The sequence below is a fragment of the Rattus norvegicus genome, chromosome 14 (assembly GCF_036323735.1).
Source record: "Rattus norvegicus strain BN/NHsdMcwi chromosome 14, GRCr8, whole genome shotgun sequence".
Lineage (NCBI taxonomy): Eukaryota > Metazoa > Chordata > Mammalia > Rodentia > Muridae > Rattus > Rattus norvegicus.
The window spans coordinates 56,781,525-56,800,842 of NC_086032.1; the positions used below are offsets into that span (position 1 = coordinate 56,781,525).

General features: G+C 37.6%; 1 protein-coding gene across 13 annotated transcripts in view; it reads right to left on the bottom strand.

Moving 5' to 3' along the window:
- Positions 1-19,318, bottom strand: part of Pcdh7 (protocadherin 7) — a 430,160-nt gene that overhangs the window by 96,708 nt on the left and 314,134 nt on the right. The gene's annotated exons all lie outside the window — the stretch shown is intronic.

Consider the following 19,318-nt stretch of genomic DNA (forward strand, 5'->3'; position numbering starts at 1 on the left):
CCAATGTCCTGATGAGGTTAATCTGTATCTCTTGTTTCCTGTAGAATTCTAGCTTTAGTATGAATAGTTACTAACTCTTTTATACACAGAAACCTGAACACAGTCTCTTTCGATCAATTGTACAAATGTTTCTTCTAAAAATGTCTGTGTTGCTTACTGAGGTAAACACTGTTTCGTGGTCCAGGAGCTTCAACTGTTTTCAGTATGAACTTTATCACTGCTATTGTTGAAAACAACTCTAAATGGCCATTAAAGCTTACTTTTATAGTTTAGCAATGTTAATGCATTTTCCTAAATGTAATGAGGAATTATAAAGCATGATGAAGCATAGCTACTAAATCCTAGCAAATAAATTTTAGCTATAGAGGTAAATCATAAACACATGGAAGCATGAAATGAAATTGTGGTTGATAAATGATAAATAGCAAGTTAGTGTTGAAATACAAGGCACAATAAACACAGTCATTAAAGAATACAGAAGGTGGGAGATGCAGAAAAAAGTCAGTAAGAGGTTACCTGAGTTTTGGAGTTTGGATGGGGAAAAAGATCTGAGTTAATGGCATTGAAAAATAAAAAGAAAACAGCAGAGAAATGCATGAAAACAAAAATCAAACAACAGCATTAACTGTTAGGAAATAGCATGATGTTTTTTGTATGTACATATATATATATAATCAATAAGATGATCATATTAACTGCCCATCACATGTCTGTGTATGTACTCCAAATAGGTGAAGTTAATATATGTGCCAGATGTCTATAATACATATTCACAAGCTTATACTAACAAGTTATTAATTAATCCTGAATGCCTACCAGTTGATGCATGGACAGATAAAAGTGGTTAATGTACATAGTGAAAAGAAGGTTTCTGTCTTTCGTGATAGTACACATAGACCTGGATTTTACTCCAACCAAAACAAGCCAGTCATAGCAAGATAAAGATAAATAGCAGCTGTTTTCTCAGTTATAGAATCTAAATTAGTAGCACAGAGAAGAAGTAGGAGATGGTGGTTGTCAGAATCCAGGACTGGTTGAGGAGCCATGGACAATGTTGATAGGTAAAGGGTAAAAAGCTTAAACTAGATAAGACAAAGAGGGCTTAAAGTTCTTTTTTTAAAATTACCTGCAAAGTCCAGCATGCTGAATATACATAATCAGGAATACAGCTATTTTTACTACTGCTAAGAATAAATTTCCAAAGTTTTAATCACCAAACGTTACGTATTTAAGGGGATAGCAATACCAACTAGTTTAACTTTCTTATTTCACATCACATTAAAAGGTATGGCACTACTTTACACTCCCACAGTATATTCCCTTACAATGAAATATTAAAAGTAGAATACATGAAAAATGTCATACAATATGTCTGCATTTTAGAAGGAAAGATTTGATTACATTATAATCCTTTGTTTGCCTCCTTAAGACACTCTGAAATGCAGTCTTACACCAGGGTTCCAATGACAAATACGTCATGCAGTCAGACACTGGGAGCAGCAGCAGCTCATCCAGTTCAACAAAGTTTGCAGTGTGTCAGGAACAGAGGTCTTTCTATTGCAATGCGTATGCACAGTCTGTGGACACACTTGTGCTTGTTATGGATGGCACCTCCCACTGCAGACACTTGCTGGATTCATATTTCTTAATGAGCTGTTGTTACTTAGTATGATGGCTTCAGGTTATAACCCTGGATTGCTGCAAGCCGGGTTATTTAAAGGAAAAGGCATGGTTTCATTTTGTTATTTGAGGTTTTTGCCACTCCAAGGCCACAGTCTCACAAGTGTCCCAAGTCAGAGCTCTGTCCACAGTTCCTTTAATATTTCCAATCTGTAGAGTAAATCCATTGTATTTGGATACATTTTTTAAATTTGGGTCAAATTCTCTGTTACCTGTAGTACAATTGAGAGATTAAAACAATGATGGCCATGTATGTCTGTTCCCTTATGGCTAGCTAGTAAAGAGAAATCTAGCTCACTGAGCAAGTAAAAAGTACACCTCATTTGTGGCTGCCCACATATCTCCGTACCTGGTCTCTCTATCTGACGAACTTATGTCTTCCACCTTCAAAGTGTGGAATCCCATACCCTAGAACAATTTGCTAAGAACTGAGTTATACTTCTCACAACAACACAGTGGCCCCAGTGCTCAAAGAAACTCTGTTCTCACAGTGGCTTACCTTTTTCAAAACTCCTTTCAAGTGGCAAAATTAACCTTCACTTTCAAATTGCATCCACTGCTGGTTTTTCTGTTTGTGTGTTTCCATGCCTTCTAGTTACTATCACAGCTGTTTCTCTCCTCATAGGTCCTTTTATCCTCAAGGGGTATTTTGTTCTTTTCCATTGTGGGGCTCGGTGAGGGTAGCATTTTGATATGATGTTCTTACTGGACTCTTTGGAGGAGGCGTTTTCTGTGTTCCGGGTTAAGTGCATTTGCTGTGAGTGGCTACAACAACCTTTCTTAAGGAATCACACTTAGCCTCTCTCTCTTTTCAGCAGTGCCAGTGGGGTGCCTTTTTCGGAAAAGCTTAGTATCAGGCATATGGAAAAATAAACTATTTGTGCTGAAAGCTTGAAGCTTCTGGGGACTTTCTTGGGCATTCCCTGTAAACTCAGTGAATTGGAATTAACAGCTCTGTCCTTGAGTAAATGAACAGAAAGCCTGCAAAATAATTCTATGCTAATCACAGCAAATTAGTCTTGAATTCTACTGACTAGGAAAGATTCTAACTGACATCAAGTCTGAGGATTAGTAATAATGATATTATCATGAGAGAGTGGCAATATTTTCATATCCTATTATAACATAATCTCTACCAAAAGCAGAATGACTTTACATTTCTACCCCAAATTGTGACTCTTTATTACTGACAACTGTTCATGTTGGTTTTTTGTTTGTTTCTTCATTGTTTGTTTTTGTTATTTGTTTGTTTGAGTTTTGTGTGTGTTGGGGGTTGCTGGATGCATTGGTGGGAGTGGGTATATATGTGTACTTTTTATTTTGTGGTTTTGTTTAGAGGGTGAGGTGGGAATTATTTTTGTTTGTTTGTTTTGTTTTGTTTGCATTTGGTTTTTCAGATAGGGTTCTATGGTTTTATATACCTCTGGCTGTCTCAAAACTCTCTATTTAGACCATGATGACCTTGAACTCATATAGATCCTCTTGCCTTTTCCTCCCAAGGGATGGGATTAAAGGCATGGGTCTCCACACATGGCCCTCTTTATGGTTTTGTTCAATAAGAACTGAGAATAAGCACAGTGAAGTAGTCCAGATTCATTGCCCAACATTATCTCATCTTCAAAGCTGAATACAAAATGAATTATTTTATCTTCTATTCATTTGTTACACATCTGTCCCAATGGCATCATTACTGCCCAGATCCTTACCTGAACAGTAGAAATAGAACTGCATGATAACTTGGTGTGCTATATCCTAAGAATTGCTCAGAGAGATAACGCCTTCTTTGCAACTGTTTGTTTATTTAGGGGAGGTCCCTTGATATACTTGTGTACTTGAATGTGGATTCCAGGAGCCAAACTGAAGCAGTAAGCACCTATATTACTTAAGTCATCTTGGCATTCCATCAATAACTTCTTTACTAAACTATTATACAGGCACAAATATTATGCATTATCAGAGCAAAAGACATAGCTTAGTGTTAGAGCACTGGCCTGGCCAAGCATACTCCTTGGATTCTGCCAGTAGCCCTGTACACACATACACAGAACACTTTTAATGTGTATGTGCAAAGGCTAAACAAAATGCCTTTTCTAACAAAGGTCAATATTTCTGACTTTGAGTCAATTTCAACTAAAATAGATGGTAGCCTTAAGCAAGGAATGATCAAAATGGCTCCATTACAGGTAAAGGCGTCCGGCATACTTGTCTTTGCACTTATAGGAGACATTCAGTTTAATAAGACCAGAATGCTACAAATCGCACTGGTTTCATTGTACACAAATGATAAACTCCAGAGAAAACTCAGGAACTAAATCACCCCCTAATCAACCTAACATATAAACTTACGAAGTCTCTCTGTTTGCCCTTTCTGTATTTCTCTTTCATTACTCATGAGCACAGCTTAAAACATGAATCTAGAGAAGGAAAAAAATGACAATTGTGCTATGCTTATGGAGTAATAGAAATGAGATAATCAGTGGGAGGCTGGGACAGCGGCTCCCATCACAGGAAGCATTTGTTCAGAGCATGCAGCTGTGCACGTTCTGCCACTGGTGCCAGCAGCAGAACCACCCAGGCCATGATGACCAAGCTTTGAGTATGCTAGCATGAACTTTGAACTAATAAATGGTCAATCACGTCATAGGGCAGTTTGTAAAGCAGGGCATATTTGTTTTTAAATATTTGCCCTCAACAAGAGCAGAGGAAAAAGATCCACATGAAGTCATTCATCAACCTCATATTCCAGAACATTGGAGGCCATGTTGTCTCCTTTTTCCAACTGTTTACCATATCAGCCTCATGCAACCACAGGGAAAAGAAAATTTTAACAGCTTGGAAAATAAACATTATTTAAAAATCAAACAAGAATAAAAGAAACCAAACCTTTCAAGTTGTTTTGTTATGTTAAGATTATTAAATTTTAACTACCTAAGTTTATCAGAATTAATTAAAAATAAGCATCATCATTTACAGAATGTTTTGGTAGTAATAGTGACCTGTTTGAATACTTTTATTTGTAAAACAATTATTAAACAGTGCATATGCTGTTTAAAAACTGGGTATATGTACACATGTATGATTTAGAAAATATATTAAAAGCTTTTCCTAATAAATGGAAAGAATTATACACACTCTGAAAAACTTTCAAGTATTAAACCACCATGTGGTACTTTAGAAAAACCACGAGCTTGTTAACATGAGCAAGTCCAGTGGTGGAACCTGCAAACATGAGATGAATGAAGCTAGCCTAATACTTAACGAAAGTCATTCTCATAAGCATTACAGCAATCCAAGCATGAGAAGTCCTTTGTCTGCATTCCAGTTCCCCAATTGGTCGAGCTTGATGTTGGACATGGAACTCCACGAAGAAGCATGGAGGTGCAAAGTGAGTGTGGCAAGTAAGATGAGCTTTGTTTTTAATAGAAAAGTGAAATCAACATTAGGAGGGTATCTTCTGTAAGAGGCTCAGGAAAAACACCTAGATGTGACTCTTTAGGCTCCCTGGGTTAACCTATGGAATGTCACTAATGGAAAGCTAGTATAATGATGGACAAGTCAGGACACTGCTGGTAAGAACGAACAGACCGGGGCTGCTGTAGCTAACAGCACTGTGCATTATACAAAAGATGACACGTTAAATTCTCAATGAAAATGGATTAAAATCTCCTCTCAGGTATTGTCAGGGGTCTTAATAAAAGAACAGAAGAGATAAAGTATATAAAACAGGTGACAGTGCCCTCTTGAGGATGCTGTTGAAACCTGACACCAGCATCCCCTCAAATTCTACCGGTAAAACCGATGTTCTTTTCACCTAGCACAGAATCACCGCACTTCATTTTTATGATTTTAAGAAAACACTCACATCATAGAAAATAACTATCAACATTGATTCTTCTAACGTTCCTTGCAAGCGCGGCCCGTGCAAGACTAACTCCATGGCCCAGGCGGAACAGTTTTAGGCGTCAGAAATTAGGAGACAGGCAGGTTCCAGTAATTGGATACACAGAGAAAATTACTGCTTGGTACTGAGGATTTCAGCCAAAAACGTGCTACTAACATACGTCTCTAAGAAACTGCAGAAAAGGGGTTCTAAATGCTATCATCATTTGAAAGAGCAGTCTTCCCCTCTAGCACACCATGACGTCTCTCAAGTAAGAGGGGCAGGCTTCTTGATGAAACGTCTGCTTTATGTCCACGTCCTAGAACCTTTATGCTCCTCTGGCTATTCGTGTTTTCCCCAAGAACATGCCCATGCCTGTGGACACTGAGGCACACATTCTGTAGAATTCCCTTTTAAACCCTGACATTATTGAAGCTTTGCCATCACATAAAAATTTTTTTAATCCTTGAAAGAATTTTGATGTAGTCTCCGAATATTCAAAACAAAAAGAGAAAAGGAGAAGCATCAAAAAAAGCAGCCCAAGTTTTATCAGAAAGTCAGACATTTGCAGATAACACCTTGGGGGATAAAATAGCTAACATTAACACATTAAGCAAATAGAGAGTCAAATTGGCTTTTCTTTCTTAAAGCCGCAGTAGGCTCTGTGTCACACCTGAGCTGGGTTACAGTCAGAAGGTGCCTGAGTTTACACGTTCCTTCCCGACTGTTTTGCATTCTGACATCTCTCTGTGGTGTGTAATTCTAAGACATAGAAGTACAATGAAAGAGGCAATGGTAAAAATGGACGTAATTAAAAGGAAGTACTGAGCAAAGACACGCTAACCATTGCTATCTAGACACTAAGCTGAGGGAAAAGGAGGGAAGAATGAAACACCACCCCACACAACCTGTTCCTTTGTCTCAGCTCAAGGAAAATTCACAAATACATGTCCCCATTCTCCCAAAAGGATCGAAAGCCCAGTGGATCTCATAGTTATTTTCCATGCACTGTTTCCAAACTTACTAAAAATAACCAGTTAATTATCTTCACATTCTTATAATTGTTTTTTAAGACATCAAATAATATTACTATGAACACTCATTTCTTTTGTTTGCTTTACTGCTCAGCAGTTAGTGCTAACTGTCACATAGAAGGATGGTAGTAATTTATTGTCTTAGGAGTATTATGTCATTAATGTCTTTTTAATCCATAAAAGGTTAAAAATGGTGTCATTAACTTTCTAGAATGAGGAAATGAAAAAAAAACACCAATCAACAAAACATTAAATCAGAATCCATGTTCTATGGATTCTCATGGGTAATAATTATACTTTAAAAGAACAGGAAAAGACAGGACGTCTAATATTTATGCAAAACAATTACTTTTACGTGAGGGTCAACCAAGCATATGTGAAGGTAGACAGCGGTTGTGTCTGTTTTCATGGGCTTGCATAAAATTCCCAGAATATGACTTTGTCAATCTTGAAAATGACTGGCCTTTGTGCAGCCGAGTTTCTTGCCACCCTCAAATGTGGCAGCTGCTATGCTCATAAACCTCTTATTCTTCTGTCTCAATGGCAGACCCAACAGATAAGGAATTATCTGTTTATTTATTTAAATATGTAGAGATCTTTTGTCACAGAGAGTGTCACCTTCACACAGCAGTTTTACTTGAAGTTGTCATGTTCCCTTTTGCACTCTCAAGATCACAGGTCCTTGGGGTCGCTTCTAAGAATCTCTAGTTTCTGCTCCTACCCGCATTCCTCCTCTTTCCCTTTAATTCATACCTTCATCATCTGAGAGAAGTTGTGGAAATTTCCAGAGATCCATTTTGTAAATGAAAAAGCCCCAGGCCTCTTCCTGCAGAAGTCCGGAAATTAGTGAGACAAGTGGGAAGTTCCTGGCTTCTCCTCCTGCTTTTCCTTTCCTTTCCTTTCCTTTCCTTTCCTTTCCTTTCCTTTCCTTTCCTTTCCTTTCCTTTCCTCTCCTCTCCTCTCCTCTCCTCTCCTCTCCTCTCCTCTCCTCTCCTCTCCTCCCCTCCCCTCCCCTCCCCTCCCCTCCCCTCCCCTCTCCTCTCCTCTCCTCTCCTTTCCTTTCCTTTCCTTTCCTTTCCTTTCCTGAGAGACAGTGTCCACCCAGACTCTACCTACCCTCCACACTAAGCTTACACGTTCTGCATAACATCTCTTTCCCTGTTCTTCTTTTAACCTTTCTCAGCAACATCATGGCTTCAAATATAGCTTTTATAAAAAAGGATCATGCATCAATATGTTTTAAAACTCATCTTTGTATAAGACTCAAAATCTTTATCCCTTGTGAATGCTCATTTTTCCTGTTCATCTTTCCTCTATTAAAATATTTCAAGAGCTTCAAAAATTTCATTGAGCCTGGTTGTGCCTTTGCACTCCTGTTATCCCATCATGAAACGGAGGTAGGCAAATCAGTGTGAATTGGAGCCTAGCCTGGTCTGCAAAGTGATTCTGGGCTATCCACGACTCCACAGTAAGCCTCTGTCTCAGAAGGAATGAATAAAATGAAAGAAAAACAAATTCCAGAACAAAACATAATTACATATAAACCAAATACACCATTTTGTCTCCATAATTCTAAGGATTTCTCTGTTCTTTTACAGTTAATGGCTCCCTCAATTGGTCATTCTCACCAATGTCCCTACCACATTGTGCACATTCTAGGTAAATCCGCCTCACTTCTTGTGCTGCTAATCTCTTTCACATACACTATCTTCATCCCAGCATATTTTCAGAGTTCCTCCAGTTATTTTCTTTTACTTCAATGTGTTAGTGTCGGATTGCTCTTTCAAAGGTGGAAGTGTACAATTTATCCTGGAAAATGCTTTAGGTTCTATTGTTTAAGACCTTAGGGACATCTGTCCATTTCATTATTTTGCAATGTTGTATACTCATCCATATACTCATCCGTACCATTTCATTGAGAGACAAGGGTTGAGTATTTTTGTTTTATTTGACTATTTCCCCACTGCTGGGATGCCATTCTGAAGGGATATAACCACATTGTGTTGTCTTCTCTTTTTACTGGATGCACCTGTTTTCTATGCTACAGTGCCTGGTGAGAAGCCTGGCACAGAAACAGTATATCTTGCAATGGCACTAACTTCTTTTTGTGTATGATTTTGTTGAAAGTGATTTCCTTTTTCATCTGATCTACTGAATATTGTTTTATTTCCCCTGTGGACTTGAGATAGCTATTGTAGTTTACTATATCTAATTTACTTTTCTGTTATTTTTCTCTTGCTTGGAGGTAAAATTCTCGAGGTTAACTTCTATACATCATGAGCCTTTCCCAAGGCTTGGTGCTTATCAACAAAAATAATAAACTGAGTTTTAACAAATGTCCCTTTACTTGAAGAAGTCTGAATACGCTGTTCATTAATATCCATGCATACACACATGCATTCACATAAACTTACGTGGCGGTTTGGAATTATTGCTATAAATTGCTTCATCAAAAATCTTGTCTCTATGTTTATGTGATTAATCTTCAATATACCATGGAAAGATCAAAGAAAGAGATTGGACTTTCGCTTCAGGTAAAATATTATGGTTGGTGTTTGTAAATATAAATGCCCGAGTCAATATCATAACTTCGGTGATTTAATTTCCATCCACTAAAACATTGTTAGTCATTGTTATCCTATCTTACCTGGGAAACAGTGAAAAGGGAAAAGAGAACAATGGCCATCACAAATAAAGAAATGAATAAAATGAAGTCCAGGAACATGTGTACAGGTTTAAGACTAAGTGCTCTATGCTACACCGTGGAGCAAAGCTGCACACGCAGCAAAAGGAAACCTTGGTGCCTCTCGTGCTGAGCACTGACTCTGTGAACAGCCTGTCAATCAGAGGCACAGTAGCCTGCTGCAGAGCGAATGCTGCTTGGATTCACATGATTACCTTTATGATTAACTTTCCCATCCCCGTTGCTGCCATGTGTCCCCTGTTGTACCCAAGTCTCTTGAAGGAAAAAAAAAATACTCAGTTCCAAGAGTGGATTTTTAAATCCTCAGTCTGATCTATACCCTTTAGACAGAGTTTATTGATTCTTAGAGATATTAAAATATGCTTTGGAAGAGCAACATTATCATTTTAAGAATAACCCAACTTGTTTGGTGGCATTTCTCTAGCTTCAACATGAGGCACAGGAGGACGCATATTGATTTGACTAGAGTGCCATATGACCAAATTGGGACAGCTTGTTTGAGGAGAAAGTGCTGTGACCAAAAGAAAACATGGGTGAAAAACCAGCAGAGCAATACTAACTAGAGTAACAGGTACTTGTTTCTCCTTGTGAGGCTGCTGGAGTCAAGGGTGTGGCCTGACTTGACCAGTAAATGTGCCGCACGCCTTCAGAGCTTTGTCTAGAGTGGCACTGCTTCCAGCAAACAGGGCTCTGTAATTTATGTTTGTAAATCAGAAGCTGTGGACATGATTAGATGTGGATTTTAACATGAGAAATATGAGGTGGATACTTTTCTAGGTAGAAGAATGCAAAATAAAGTGAAGCATCAAAAAAATACCAAAAAAAAAAAACACCAACAACTCACAAAGACCCCCCAAAACAAACAAAACACAAAAGAGCACTATACAAGTTGTATGAATCATCTTTCCAGCCTTATAATGAAACAACTGAAACAATTAAACTAAAAAGAGAAAAGTTTTATGTGCACTATGGAATTGGAAGCTCCACCCAGTATTAGTCTTGGTACCTCAAGCAAAGCCAGAACAGGAATGGACAGAAGATAAAAACACTCTGAGAGCCAAGAAGCAAATGGGATAAAAAAGCAGGATGTCACATTCCTTCAAGGGCAAATCCCTTAGAACTTCAGGATCTGCAAAGAGGTCTTACATGGGATTTTCTTTCTTCAAAATTAAGAGGGATTTTTGCTATATTCATGTGCCTCTGTATTTTTCTTCTTTTTTGAAAAATAATCATGAAGTAAGGTTAAACAGATATGTAAACAGAGTAGATAATGAGAAGGGTGGAGGAAGGAAGGAAGGAACAAAGGATGGAGAGGAAGAATGAAAGAGAGAGAAAGAGAAAGAGAGAGAACACAGGAGAGCATTCAAAACAGAGCATTTAGGCAAACCAATGTTTGAATATTATAATAAAGAACCCCATATTATAAAATTCATACAACTAACATCATATCTTTTATATAATAATATTCTCCCTCCACTCGTATGTCTCTATTTTATGATGCTCTAAGATCATCTGGTATGGATGATATGTAGGTTTTTTTCTTGTTTCTTTGTTTGTTTTGGTAAGTCCTAACTTAGTTACTACAATGGACATTCTTCATTGTCTGCCTGACTACATTTAGCGTGCTCTCTGGGTCAGTCTGTGAGGGTGTTTACAGGCAGAGTTTACTAAAGATGAAACACCCACCTGAAGATGACCATAAGCTTCAGTTACAGCGTGAATTAAAAAGCAAGCAAGCGAGCAAACAATTGAACAAAAAGAAAGCCAGCATTCACTCTTTCTGTAGAAGTGACGTCAGTAGCCACCTCATTCTCAGACCATGCCTGAGCTTGCATAATAGACTATCTTCTCTGAAACCATGGGCTGAAAGAAAACTTTCTTCCTTAAAGTTGTTTTTGTTGGGTATTTTATCACATGAACAAGCAACATAATTCTAAGTTCACACTTGCTGTCATCCTGTCTCAGCTGCCTGACTGCACGTATCCCCACGTCTGGCTTCTAACATCTAATTCCACCTCATAGTCCTCTGGCTACTTTTCTTTGTATTTGGTTTATAGTCAGTTTTCCAACCCCCAAAGAACAATTACTATTTGTGGTTTGATTCAATTATTTTCTGAGTATCACAGAATGCGTTGATGAAATGTAAATAAGAAATACCCAATTTAATAAAGATGGAGGAAAAATAAAAGAAAGAGCTTTGAAGGAAAGGAATCAAGTAAGGTAATGTGAAAAAGTGAGGACTGGCCAATTAAAAATATGGCAAAAGAAATGGTGTCCGGATGGATCAGTGCTTAAGATTCTTTGCCCTTCCAGACCTGATTCCATTCCCAGAACTAGTGTGGTTCTAAGTGTGGTTCTATGTAACTGCAGCTCCAGGGGATCTGATGCCTTCTTCCAACCCTTGTGCATCCAAACATGTGTCCACACACACACACACACACACACACACACACACACACACACACACCAATACACATACATATACACCAGTGTGTGTGTTCATGTGTACACACACACACATACACAGTAATAAAAAGTAAATCATCATAAAAATTACAGGAGATGATTATAACATTATCAATTTAATTAAAGCTTAAAACAAGGAATGGCAGGGAAATGTATAGAAAGAGTAAAGTATGAGAACTTAGAGCTTTTCTGACTCCCATGTGTGAGCACTGTAGCATGTATTACTAGGCCAGCGGAGCACTTCGCCTTGAATAGACTGCAAGAATTTCTTTCAATGGAAGACCAACAAATCACAGAGGTCTTCTGTAATTCAATTACTCTTTCTGATTTAACGAAGTTGGTGTCATTTATGATTTAAAGTATGTTTAGAGTACTCTGTGATTTAAATAAGTTATTGTCTCTGTACCTGAAGAACTATAGTTTCCTAGCTTTTACATTCAGTGGACAAAAATACAATCTAGCACTTAGTCAATTCCAGATAGAGCTGTTTCATTACTTAAAGAATAGAAATTACATATTTATAACACCTTGTGAAGATTTTGTCCAGTCTTTTTTACGGTTTTGTTTCATTTCCAAAATACAAAACAAATTAAATAAATAAATAAATAAATAAATAAATAAATAAATGCAGGCAGCATGTTCTCTGACAGTGAAAAATCAGAGGTGAAAGTCCCCTTACACTTCTTATGAACAACTGATGATGCCTGCCAAGGAGACACATACCTCTATGGGAAACATTTTACTACACCTGCCAAAAAATAATTACACAAAACATTTTGAGATCATCCAAATGCCAAGGAAAGCCTCCACATCCTCAAGGAACTTTAAAAAAACACAGTTTCAAATAATGAACCACCTCCCATTTTCCTCTATTAAATGATTGTCTGATGTCAGATCCTTGCCACTTAGTTGCAGCTTAATTACACCACAGCATTGCCGTTTGGGGTACTGCAGTCTGCAGTCATATGCACCTAAAACTAATTTGCGTGCCACCTGCTTGTGGTGGTTCTCCGATGGTGTCAGCCACTGTTGAAACACAGAGTGAAAATGTTATTAAGGATCAGAGATGCTTTCTGAGGTCATATCAGATTGATGCTTCCAGAATAAGTTAGGGACAAATGTATCTCTTACTCAAAGACACGCCTTCACCATGCCTGGGGCCAAGGGAGACCTGGATTCCAAAACGTCAATCTCTTTACAAAAAGCAACCTGAATTTTAATTTCTTTCTCCAAAAATTCTGCTTTGAAAACTCAAAAAAGCTGCTTGTTCTATGCCCCAGCCTCCTTGTCTGAGGGTTGAGGATACATTCTCTCTCATCACAGGGGTGTAGCTAATTAAGGTGCCAGTGCTGCCCAAACTGTGGATGAAGGTAACAGGTGCAAATTACCATTTGAAAGACTGATTCCTATCACCAAGGCTAACTGCTGACTGGGGAGGCTTACATCAACCTGATTTGAAGTTCTGTTATTTTTTAAATGCTGACAGAAAATCCACACTTACATATAGCATCTCACAGATAAGATGTGCTCCCTGCCCTCCCACTCAGCCATTTGAAGTGAAACAGATGGTGAGATTACAGAATGAATGGAGACAGGACAGAGAAATCACAGTAGCCCTCTACCATCCTGAAAACGATCCATTAGAGCCATGCAACTAAGCAAATAAGGCTTATTTAAATAAGTTTATTTGAAGATGGTAAAGAAAAGTCCTGAGTAGCTAGCAGCAGGATTTTTCTCGGATTTTCTCATTTTTTAATGTGTATTGCCTACTAATATTATAGGGAATTTGAAAATCAAACATTTGAACATTAGAATACACATAATTGTTATTTACCACTGTAATCATGGTTAAAAGTTAATAATGAGGATAACCAATTGATTCCTTTTTAGTTATGTAAATTGGTGTAGACTTGCCCGTTACTAAGGAGAGAAGGCAATTTATGAGAAGCATTTTCTTGTGCCTCTTAGGAGAGGAACAACTCAGGATGAAGACATACATCAAGACTCAGTGCTAGGCTTATGCTGGATGACATTAGTTTTAACATTTTCTCTGTGTATGCACGCACACAGCGCAAGCATGCGTACACACACACACACACACACACACACACACACACACACATTCTCTCTCACACACACAAACACACACAAACACACACATACCAGGCTGAATGTGTGAAGAGAATAACCTTGCTGGTGTCAGATGTCTCCTTCCACCATATGGCTTTCCTGTAACTGAATTCTTATAGTCAGTCTCGGTGATGATAACCATTAACGATGAGCCATCTCCTCGGCCTATAACTATGCTTTTTTTTTTCCTAAGATTTTTTTTTACATTTTTTTATTTTTATTTTATTTTATTTTTTTAACTTGAGTATTTCTTATTTACATTTCGAGTGTTATTCCCTTTCCCGGTTTCCGGGCAAACATCCCCCTCCCCCCTCCCCTTCCTTATGGGTGTTCCCCTCCCAACCCTCCCCCCATTGCCGCCCTTCCCCCAACAGTCTAGTTCACTGGGGGTTCAGTCTTAGCAGGACCCAGGGCTTCCCCTTCCACTGGTGCTCTTACTAGGATATTCATTGCTACCTATGAGGTCAGAGTCCAGGGTCAGTCCATGTATAGTCTTTGGGTAGTGGCTTAGTCCCTGGAAGCTCTGGTTGCTTGGCATTGTTGTTCATATGGGGTCTCGAGCCCCTTCAAGCTCTTCCAGTTCTTTGATTCCTTCAACGGGGGTCCTGTTCTCAGATTATAACTATGCTTTTTATCCAAAAGTAAAGGTAAGAAAAAGGAGGCTGAGCTACACACAAGAAAAAATAGGCAAGTAACGATCAGAAACAGTCACTCAAAAATGTGTGCCTTATTTACTATTGGGTATCAGCTGGGTCCCAAGTGAAGACAGTATTTCCCAGCAAAATAAATCAGATTTTAACACTTTTTTTCTATAAAATTGATTGTGTTAGCTTATGAATTTTGGTTTTAGGATAATATATTTTAATGAGCATTTTTGTTAAATGTTAAGAAATGGCAGTTTTATTCCTATATTAAGCCATACACACATGTTTAAAGACTCTGTACGAGATACTTGAGATTGCCATAGATATATGACTTCACATACAATTTATACACATGCACTTCTACAATTAGAGACCAACCCTTTTATGAAGGGTGTTTAATCTGATAAGAACAAAGGCTTCTCTGATCTTAAGAAGTTGCCTATCACGGCGTGACACATGCACATAATTATAAACAAATAATTTTGCCACAGATAGTAAAGTTTCCTAAGAGTTAATTAAAAGTGAAATAAATAAATATACATTTTATCTCGATTCTTATGGAGGCCGAGCAATGAAGCTACTTATCCTAGTATACAGAGTGCATACTACTTATGTACTTATGTACAATTAAAAAAATTATGCACAATTATCACAAATGTCATAAAAACAATTAAATAGGTAATGGAGGAAGATTCTGTCAGAATCCTGAAAGCTTGACACTAGAAATCCAGAACTTATGTAAGGAAACAGTCTCTTTTTCTTCATAAATACATTGAAAGAAAATTGTCAAGTAAAAAGATACTTGGCTACGCAGTAACTTGAATATGTTTCCAAAATTCTCTGTTAATTTTTTACACCAAAGGAAAAAGATACATTTGAAAGGAACAAAAAGCCTATTGCAATTTGACATAATAGTTTGAATAATGAAAGTATATTAATATTCTATTTTCTTAGGTGAAAAATATTCTGTAAGAATAATATCAAAACGACCGGTAACTAAGAAATGGAAATTCTTTAATCTGGCACAAAATATGTCCATGTTTGGTCATAACTTTTCTTTGAGCCCCACTTTCCGTAAGCTCTTTCACATAATCAGTATTTCTAGAGACATGCACCTCAACACCAACACTCTCCCCACTTGTCTCTAATTTCCATTCTCCTACTTGAGATGATTATTTATTCCAGGATTGGCACTTCTTTGTTTGATTTGAGACAGAGTCTGACTAGTTATACCTTGTTGGAGTGACAGGTAGCCCAAGCCAACCACATACTCAAAGGACTCCTCCTGCCCAAACTGAAGTGCTTCGAAAATAAGCATGAACCCTCTGTCTGGCTTCTGCTGATATGACTGACTGGGTTGTATTGTCTTGTTTTCTGGTGCTACAATATGGAGGGAAGGATATTTAGCTACATTCATAAATACTACCCACTACATCCCATGTGTTGTGACAAAAATGTCTATAGATATTAATAATGTTCCCAGGAGGACACTGGGTAGCAAAATTTCCCACAGAGGATACCACTGCTTAAAATATTTTTCAATGCTTTCTGAAAACTTAGTGACTCATATCTCACATGGAAAAAATGTAGTCTGCCTTTGTGTTATTTACTTTCCCTGTTGTCATGCTATCTTCCTGTTGAGGTACAGGTAGGCAATAGAAACAACTTAAGCAAATAAGTTATGGCTCAAGGTTTGAGTTAACACAGTTCCTCACAGTCGTAGAAAGTATGGCAGCAGGAACAGGTGAAGGCTATGTCAGCAGGGGACTGGCTCACAGCTCTGCAGATCAAGAAGCAGAGACAGGTATCAGCGAAAGAGGAGGTGAGAACTTCAGGATGTTACTTCTAGTAACTCACTTCTTTTATCTAGACCCTGCATTGTAAAGGTTCCACAATCTTAAAGGAACACCACTTCAGAACCAAGTATTTAACCCATGATAGTTTCTCTTTGGATCCATCTCTTAGCCACCTCTTTAGATGGTTATTTAAAATACCACTCTCCTCAATGTGTGTGTGTGTGTGTGTGTGTGTGTGTGCCTATGTATCTGTGTGCCTATGTGTGTGTGTGTCTGTGTGTGTCTATGTGTCTGTGTGTGTATGTGTGTTTCTTTGTTTATGTATCTGTGTGCCTGTGTGTGTGTGTCTGTGTGCCTATGTGTGTGTGTGTGTGTCTGTGTGCCTATGTGTGTTGTGTGTGTGTGTGTGTGTGTGTGCATGCTTTCATTCTTCTATTTCTCCTCCCTTTCTTTTTTCTGTAGTTAAGCCAGGCTTGTCTTTGAACAAGAGTTTTAAGTGAGAACTTAAAACTTTTTACAAACATGTGATCCTGAAGATGACATTTCACAAACTTACTACAACATCCTCATTTCACAATAGTAAATGAATTTTGTCTTCTAAAGGCAGCTCATTGATCTTTATGTTACATGTGATTTCGAGCACATCCAATCTACAACGTTAAATGCAAATCTGCCTGAAAACAACAGTCACATAATTCCTACTTACATGCACGGGACTTTCTGAGTCAGGACCTTAGAACTCTGGTTTGTTCAGGAATTGTGATGTAATGTGTTCCATAGTTGTTAAATTTTTATAATATTATAATCTGCACATGCTTTCTCTGGGTTTAGGTCATTGCATGTTCTGTGGTTTCTGAGAAAGTGAAAAATGATTCATGTCTAGAAATCTAGAGACTCGTACAGATGCATTCTACTTTTTTTGTTTTTTGAAACTGGAGTATAAGCCATTGATGCTGAACTTAGTAATCGTCACATTTCCTTATCTCTTTGCAGATAAAGCTCATCACTAAGCAAATTAGCTTTTCATTTCCTGCTGCTAAGCCATAAGTAATTGGAATTTACTAAAACTTTCAGTCTTTTTTTCTAGTTGTTCTTTTCTAGTTACAAATAATTTAAAATAAAGTGCAATTATGCTGCTTATGGTTTTAAAAACACATGACTAAAGAATACAACTTGGTTGGCACAAATTTTGAAAACAAACTTAAAACAACACTCTTTGAATGTCTGTGTGTGCATGCATGGGTGTGTGCATGTGTGTGTGCCTGTATGCGTTCATGTGTGTGTGTGTTCATGTATGTGCGTGTGTGCATTTTTGTATGTTGTGTGCATGTGTGTGTTCTCATCCTTCCCTTTCTACTCCTCCCTCCCTTTCTTCTTATAGTTAACTCTGGCCTGTCTTTGGACAGGAGTTTTAAGTGAGACCTTTTCTAGACTAAAGGTAGTTGGGCAGATAAACACATGTCTGGCTTTACTAGTTTCTCATTGCTGAACTAGTATTTGAAAGGAAAGAAAATAATGAATGAAATCTGTAATGGAAATAAATAGTCACAGAACTCTGCAGAGAGTGGTAAGCTGGCACAGTATCACTTTCAGCCTCCTCCCTGCACTAAAATTGATACATGAAAGGGTCCAGTTCACTAGCTTTAGAAACATGCCCTTAAAGAGAGAATTTGAGCTTACAAAAAAAGATTTCTGAGATGATGAAAGGCTCTGTTTTATAGGACAGAATACAATTGCCACTGAACACACTCTTCTATCTCCTGAAATGTACCCAACCCAAATAGTTGGCTCCTCCTCTGCCACAGGGTTCCTATGAACAGCAATTCTACAAACTTAGATTGCAGCTCAGGATTGGGTGTTAGAGAGGATTAATGACAACCAAGACCAATACATAATATATTAAAACCAATACCAATACAACACATAATATATTAAAAATATAAATATATTATTTATATAATATATAAAATATATAATATAAATTCTTTAATTTTTGGTTGCCTGATTGTTTAGTAGTAAAAGACTAACTGCAGAGCCTCATGAATGCTAAGCAGAGTGCTCCCATTGAGTTACTTTGTGAGCTTTTAACATTAACCTTTCTTTTTCTATAGTTTGTTTATTTATTAACCATCTGCTTACTGTAAAAATTCATGACTAGATTAACAGGCAACTTTTAAGTCCTATATTCTTAAGACGAGCTCAGTCTTTAGAACCCAAAGTTTGGTATCATTCTCATTGTGTACTTTTTATGTCCATTTGGGGTTCCAGGTCTGGCTTCGTAGTCACATCCTTGAATTTTGCTCTATTTTATCTAGAATTTTCCATACTATAGATGTAGAGTGAATGGAAGAGGAAAAGTATGGATGCAAATGAGTCTGACTTTAAGACTTGAAAAAAAGTTTATTCTTAAAGCTCTGAGTCAAGACTCCACACTATGCCCAGGTATATGATGTGAGTGTATATATGTGTGCCTGTGTGTGTGTGTGTATGTGTGTGTGTGTGTGTGTGTGTGCATGTGTGTGTATGTACACATCAAACATGTATGAATATATGTATGTGTAGTATGTATTGTGAAAATGAAGGCATGAGGTTCTGTCAAGAGCACCTAACTCATCACTTAATTAAGAACTCTCTTCTAAATGTCACTGTCTTAGATCTGCCCTAGATATCTAGATGTCTAGGATAGACTTTGAAATGAAGACTCCTCTTTTAAATTTGTGATTAGTTGATTGGGCATTACTAAAGTTGGCACAAGACCTACATGCTAAAATAAGCAGATAGATGCTTTTGATTTGCGCAAAGTTGCTAGTAATGAATTAATATCCTTAAGTGATTTTCTGGTCACAAATGCACGTTAATGATCAGCAGCAAAAGAAATCAAGCAAGACTTCAAAATCTAGGCTATATTTAACATTAACTACATTTCAGGATGTACAAGAGAAAATTGTGTTATAATCTCGGAAGATTACTAGGAGTGTATCAAG